The sequence below is a fragment of the Mobula birostris genome, chromosome 2, assembly GCF_030028105.1.
Source record: "Mobula birostris isolate sMobBir1 chromosome 2, sMobBir1.hap1, whole genome shotgun sequence".
Classification (NCBI taxonomy): Eukaryota; Metazoa; Chordata; class Chondrichthyes; order Myliobatiformes; family Myliobatidae; genus Mobula; species Mobula birostris.
In genome coordinates, this window is record NC_092371.1 from 241168654 (window position 1) to 241176265 (window position 7612).

A 7612-nucleotide genomic window follows, 5' to 3' on the forward strand; every position below is an offset into this window, starting at 1 on the left:
CTTTGTGCATGGTAAGACATGTCTAATCAATCTTAGAGAGTTTTTCAAGGAATTACCCGGAAATTTGATAAAGGCAAGGCAGTGGATGTTGCCTACATGGACTTTAGCAAGGCAGTTGACAGGGTCCCTTATGGGAGTTTGGTCAAAAGGTTCAGCAGCTCGGCATTCAAGATGAGGTAGTAAATTGGATTAGAGATTGGTTTTGTGGAAGAAGCCAGGGACTGGTAGTAGAGAGTTGCTTCTCTGACTGGAGGCCTGTGACTAGTGGGGTGCCACAGGGATCAGTGCTGGGTCTGTTGCTGTTTGTCATCTATATCAATGACCTGGATGATAATGTGGTAAACTGAATCAGCGAATTTGTGGATGACACAAAGATTGTGGGTGCGGTGGACAGTGAGGAAGACTATCAAAGCTTGCAGCAGAATCTGGAGCAGCAGGAAAAATGGACAGAAAAATGGCAGATGGAACTTAAATGTGAGGTGTTTGAGGTGTTGCACTTTGGGAGGACTAACCAGGGTACACAGTGAGCGGTAGGGCTCACTTGGTTAGGTACATGGCTCAGAGAGGTTTGAAAGGCTATGGTCTGGGTGCAAGTTGAAGGAAATAGGCAGATTAATGGTTCAGCACAGACTAGATGGGCTGAAGGGCCTATTTCAGTGCTATAGTGATATCAATGTATTGAGTACAGCAGTTGGGATGTTATGCTGAAATTGTATAAGATATTGGTAGGGCCAAATTTGGAGCATTGTGTCCAATTTTGGTCACCTACAGTTCAACAGGAAAGATGTGAATAAAACTGGAAGAATGCAGAGAAAATTGACAAGGATGTTGCCAGGACAGGAGTACCTGAGGTATTGGGAAAGGTTGAGCAGGCGAGGACTTTTTTGCCTAAGTTGAAATATTTAAGGGGAACATGGGGAGGAACTCTTCAATCAGAGGGCGGTGATTGTGCGGAATGAATTGCCAGTGCAAGTGGTGAATGCGGGGCAGATTTCAATCTTTAAGGTACATTTGGTTAGGTACATAGATGGGAGGGGAATAAAGAGCTATGGTCTAGGTACAAGTTGAAGGACCCGGGTCCAGCAGAGACTGGATAGCCAGAAGAGCCTGTTTCTGTGCTGTAGTCTTCTATGACTCTATGACTAGGATTCTGTCATGATTATTCTCCATGCTGGTTGAGCCTTCCGTCTCAACTCACAAAGTTCACCCATACACCCACTTATTCCAGTAAGACTACTGAAATATCTTTCATTTGAAGTTCACTTTACCAAACACCGGGGAGAGAAATTCAACATCACTTATCAGTGTAAGATGTGTGTAATGATAATTAATTTTGCAATGATGCATAAATGCACAGTGGTGGTCAGTGCTGATCCTTCACAACGCCAGGAGTCTTTGTTTGGTCCTGACATTGGCATTCCCTGTGTGGAATTTGCATAGTTTCCTTATGACGGCATTGACCTCTTCCCCCAGATCTTCCACTATTCTTCCATGCTGGTAGACTAATTGTCAAAGTAAATTTCAAAGTCAAGTTAAATTTATTTTCGAAGTATGTATGAGGGGTGATTGATAAGTTTGTGGCCTAAGGTAGACGACGTCAATTTTAGGAAACCTAGCACATTTATTTTTCCTACATTTACACACTTAGTCCAGCGGTCGTGGAGCATACGGATCCCTTCTTTGTAGAAGTCGGCGTCTTGGACCTCCAGAAGTGGTCCACAGGAGGGGTGATTGATAAGTTTGTGGCCTAAGGTAGAAGGAGATGAGTTATTAGCTTCAAATTTTCTGCATTTTCACTCAAAGAGTTGAACTGCACGTGCATGTAATGAGAGCTGTATAACTCATCTCCTTCTACCTTAGGCCACGAACTTATCAATCACCCCTGCTGTGGACCGCCTGGAGGTCCAAGACGCTTTCATTACATGCACGTTCAGTTCAACTCTTTGAGTGATAATATTCCACGTAGATGCGCTCATTGGTGGGGAGGGCTTTTCCTGTGATGGACAGGGCAGTATCCACTACTTTCATTCCTGGGCATTGGTTTTCCATAGCAGGCCATAATGCAACCAGTCAGGATACTCTCTATTTGTACCTACAGAAGTTTTAGATGGCATGCCGAACTTACAAAGCTTCTAAGAAAGTAGAGACGCTGCCATGCAACACACACAAGATGCAGGCGGAACTCAGCAGACGAGTCTTTTTGTATTGTCAAATATCAACTATAACATGGTTCTGATAGAGTAGATGAGGAGAAGATGTTTCCCATGGTGGGGGTGTCCAGGTCATGGCCTTGTCCACTTAGAATGGAGATGAGGAGGAATTTCTTTAGCCAGAGAGTGGTGGATCTGTGGAATTCGTTGCCACAGATGGCAGTGGAGTCAAGTCATGGGGTATATTTAAGGCAGAGGTTGATGATATGATTCTTGATTAATCAGAGCATGAAGGGATAGAGGGAGAAAGCTGGAAATTGGGGTTGAGAGGGAAATGGATCAACCATGATGAAATAGTGGAGCAGACTTGATGGGCCAAATGGCCTAATTCTGCTCCTAAATCTTATGATCCTATGGTCTATAACCTGCTCTTTAGTGTAAATATGTGGTAAAGTAGTCATAAGAGAGAATAGGTTGCAGAGCTACAGGGAGGAAGGAGAAGGGGGGAGGGAATCCAATGGAACTCTTTCAGATACAGATTATATTTTACAAAATACTCTGTTTTGTAGAAATGGACTGTAAATGTATTTTTTGTACACAAATACAAACACTTGAGTAATCCTTCTCTCTCTTCTTTGATGGAGTGTGAGATCCTGTCAGTCCTCGAGACTGGAGGCTTAGAGAAGCGTTCTTGCAGGAGTAACCATTCTCTCCCTCAATGGAGTGAGAGTGCTGCTCTGAGATACCAAAGTGCTGGGTTATGGACTGTGGTTTTAACGGACTTTAGACTGGGGTCTCGTTGGGGGGTTTGGGGGGTTCGGTGCTTCTGTTAGCACAAGTGGGCAGGGGGGTCAATGGTTTTGCTGCTGCTTGTGCAAAGGGGGAGGGGGCTTCGAGGGCTTCAACGTTCCTATCATTCATTCTATGGGGTTTCTTGTTTCATGGATGTTTGTGAAGAGTAAGAATTTCAGGTTGTATACTGTATACATTTTCTAATATTAAAATGAAATTTCAAACCTTTGAAGAAGATAATGCCATAACAGCATTATGTTGATTACCCATCTACAGCAGTTTTTGTTGTATGATCTGTAAACATAGAAACATAGAAAATAGGAGTAGGCCATTCAGCCCTTGGAGCCTGCACCGCCATTCAGTATGATCATGGCTGATCATCCAACTCAGAACCCTGTACCAGCCTTCTCTCCATACCTCCTGATCCCTTTAGCCACAAGGGCCATATCTAACTCCCTCTTAAATATAGCCAATGAACTGGCCTCAACTGTTTCCTGTGGCAGAGAATTCCACAGATTCACCACTCTCTGTGTGAAGAAGTTTTTTCCTCATCTCGGTCCTAAAATGCTTCCTCTTTATCCTCAAGCTGTGACCCCTCGTTCTGGACTTCCCCAACATCGGGAACAATCTTCCTTCATCTAGCCTGTCCAATCCCTTTAGAATTTTATACCTTTCAATAAGATCCCCCCCTCAATCTTCTAAATTCCAGCGAGTATAAGCCTAGCCGATCCAGCCTTTCATCATATGAAAGTCCTGCCATCCCAGGAATCAATCTGGTGAACCTTCTTAGTACTCCCTCTATGGCAAGAATGTCTTTCCTCAGATTAGGGAACCAAAACTGCACACAATACTCCAGGTGTGGTCTCACCAAGGCCTTGTACAACTGCAGTAGTACCTCCCTGCTCCTGTACTCGAATACTCTTGTTATAAATGCCAGCATACCATTCACCTTTTTCACCGCCTGCTGTACCTGCGTGCCCACTTTCAACGACTGGTGTATAATGACACCCAGGTCTCGTTGCACCTCCCCTTTTCCTAATCGGCCGCGATTCAGGTAATAATCTGTTTTCCTGTTTTTGCCACCAAAGTGGATAACCTCACATTTATCCACATTAAATTGCATCTGCCATGAATTTTTCCACTCACCTAACCTATCCAAGTCATCCTGCATCCTCTTAGCATCCTCCTCACAGCTAACACTACCGCCCAGCTTCATGTCATCCGCAAACTTGGAGATGCTGCATTTAATTCCCTCGTCTAAGTCATTAATATATATTGTAAACAACCGGGGTCCCAGCACTGAGCCTTGCGGTACCCCACTAGTCACTGCCTGCCATTCTGAAAAGGTTCCATTTATTCCCACTCCCCCCAATACCGTGTGCTTTAAGTTTGCACACTAATCTCCTGTGTGGGACCTTGTCAAAAGCCTTTTGAAAATCCAAATATACCACATCCATTGGTTCTTCCCTATCTACTCTACTAGTTACATCCTCAAAAAATTCTATGAGATTCGTCAGACATGATTTTCCTTTCACAAATCCATGCTGACTTTGTCCGATGATTTCACCGCTTTCCAAATGTGCTGTTATCAAATCTTTGATAACTGACTCCAGCAGTTTCCCCACCACCAACGTTAGGCTAACCGGTCTATAATTCCCCGGTTTCTCTCTCCCTCCTTTTTTAAAAAGCGGGGTTACATTAGCCACCCTCCAATCCTCAGGAACTAATCTTGAAAAATTATCACTAATGCATCCACTATTTCTTGGGCTACTTCTTTAAGCACTCTGGGATGCAGACCATCTGGCCCTGGAGATTTATCTGCCTTTAATCCCTTCAATTTACCTAACACCACTTCCCTACTAACATGTATTTCCCTCAGTTCCTCCATCTCACTAGACCCTTGGTTCTACTATTTCCAGAAGATTATTTATGTCCTCCTTAGTGAAGACAGAACTAAAGTAATTATTCAATTGGTCTGCCATGTCCTTGCTCCCCATAATCAATTCACTTGTTTCTGACTGTAAGGGACCTACATTTGTCTTAACCAATCTTTTTCTTTGCACATATCTATAAAAGCTTTTACTGTCAGTTTTTATGTTCCCTGCCAGCTTTCTCTCATAATCTTTTTTCCCTTTCCTAATTAAGCCCTTTGTCCTCCTCTGCTGGACTCTGAATTTCTCCCAAAATTCAGGTCTGCTGCTTTTTCTGGCTAATTTGTATGTTTCTTCTTTGGAATTGATACTATCCCTAATTTCTCTTGTCAGCCACGGGTGCACTACCTTCCTTGATTTATTTTTTTGCCAAACTGGGATGAACAATTGTTGTAGTTCATCCATGCAATCTTTAAATGCTGCCATTGCATATCCACCGTCAACCCTTTAAGTATCATTTGCCAGTCTATCTTAGCTAATTCGCGTCTCATACCTTCAAAGTTACCCCTCTTTAAGTTCAGAACCTTTGTTTCTGAATTAACTATGTCACTCTCCATCTTAATGAAGAATTCCACTATATTATGGTCACTCTTACCTAAGGGGCTTCGCACGACAAGATTGCTAACTAACCCTTCCTCATTGCTCAATACCCAGTCTAGAATGGCCTGCTCTCTAGTTGGTTCCTCGACATGTTGGTTCAGCAAACCACTCCGCATACATTCCAAGAAATCCTCTTCCTCAGCACCCTTACCAGTTTGGTTCACCCAATCTATATGTAGATTGAAGTCACCCATTATAACTGCTGTTCCTTTATTGCACGCATTTCTAATCTACTGTTTAATGCCATCCCCAACCTCACTACTACTGTTAGGTGGCCTGTACACAACTCCCACCAGCATTTTCTGCCCCTTAGTGTTATGCAGCTCTGCCCATATCGATTCCACATCCTCCCGGCTAATATCCTTCCTTTCTATTGCATTAATCTCCTCTCTAACCAGCAATGCCACCCCACCTCCTTTTCCTTCATGTCTATCCCTCCTGAATATTGAATATCCCTGAATGTTGAGCTCCCACCCTTGGTCACCCTGGAGCCATGTCTCTGTGATCCCAACTATATCATATTCATTAATAACTATCTGCACATTCAATTCATCCACCTTGTTATGAATGCTCCTTGCATTGACACACAAAGCCTTCAGGTTTGCTTTTACAACACTCTTAACCCAGAAAGAATACATAAGATAGAATGCTCCTAAAGAAGCGTTTTAGGAGACTATGAGCCAGTTTGGAGCTTGGCAGAATAAAATTGAATGGCAATGTCTTCCTCCAAATCAATTGCAAACTAATCCCAGAGTTTTAGCCCTTAAATCAATATTTCTGATAGCATAACATTTCTAAAGTAACAGGTAACAAATGGAATTTTGCATAGCATTCTAGTATTACTTTCATGTTGAGAATTATTTGTATTCAAATTATCTGGTGGAGATCAGTTATTCAATTAACTTTATGGAACAAAAGTCACAATGCCAGCTAAACAGATGAGATCATGAATAAGCAAATAAGCTCATAACCCATGGAAGCCTGCAGCAATGAATAGCGGCGGGTGTTGTTTATGCATAAGAGATCAAAATAATGAAAATTTATTTCATATTAAATTCTGAATGACAACGTGGAATTGCAAAAGACAATTTTAAATGAATATTCTGTATTAAAACCTATTTACTTATTTATTTATTGAGGTAGAGAATAGGCCTTTCTGGTCCTTTCCTGCCCAGCAATCCCTGATTTAATCTGAGCCTCATCACGAGACAATTTACAATGAACAATTAACCTACCAACTGGTACGCCTTTGGACTGTGGGAGGAAACTGGAGCACCCGGAGGAAACCCATGCAGTCATGGGGAGAATGTACAACCTCCTTGCAGACTGTGCCAGGAACTGAACCCAGGTCACTGGTACAGTAAAGCATTGTGCTAACCACCACACTTCTGTGCCACCTCCATGACCATAGACCATAAGACAGAGGAGCAGAATTAGGCCATTTGGCCCATTAAATCCGCTCCACCGTTCAATCATGGCTGCTTTATTTTCTTTTATGTCCCCATCCTTCTGCCTTGTCTCTGTAAACTTTGATGCCCTTACTAATCAAGAACCAATCAACACCTTCTTTAAGTATATCCAAAGACTTGGCCTCCACAGACGTCTGTGGCAGCAAATTCCACAGATTCATCACACTCTGCCTAAAGAAATTTCTCCTCACCTCTGTTCTAAAGGGTTGTCCTCTTTTCTGAAGCTGTGCCCTCTGGTCCTAAGCTCCCCCATTATTTGAAGCTTCCTCTCCACGTCCTGTCTATCTGGACCTTTTAATATTCGGTAGGTTTCAATGAGAGCCTAAACTCCACCGAGCACAGGCCGAGAGATCCTGAGATCATTCTCAAAAAAATCTCCTCTGGACCCATGAAGATGAGGCCAATTGCCCATTACCAATGTACCATCTGAGACCAAGACCAGGGGTCAAACTCAACATCTTTCTCTTTCATTCAGCTGCTTCTCAAATGAGTCATCAGGTAAACTGCATGAGTCTGAAAGGATGAGCAAGGACAATGCAATTATGCAGTAAAAGAAAATGCACTGCCCACAGATGGTAGTGAATACCTGGAATAAACTGCCAGAGGAAGTGGTCCAGGTAGGTACAACTGAAACATTTACGAGGCATTTGGATATGTCATAGGAGGGGAG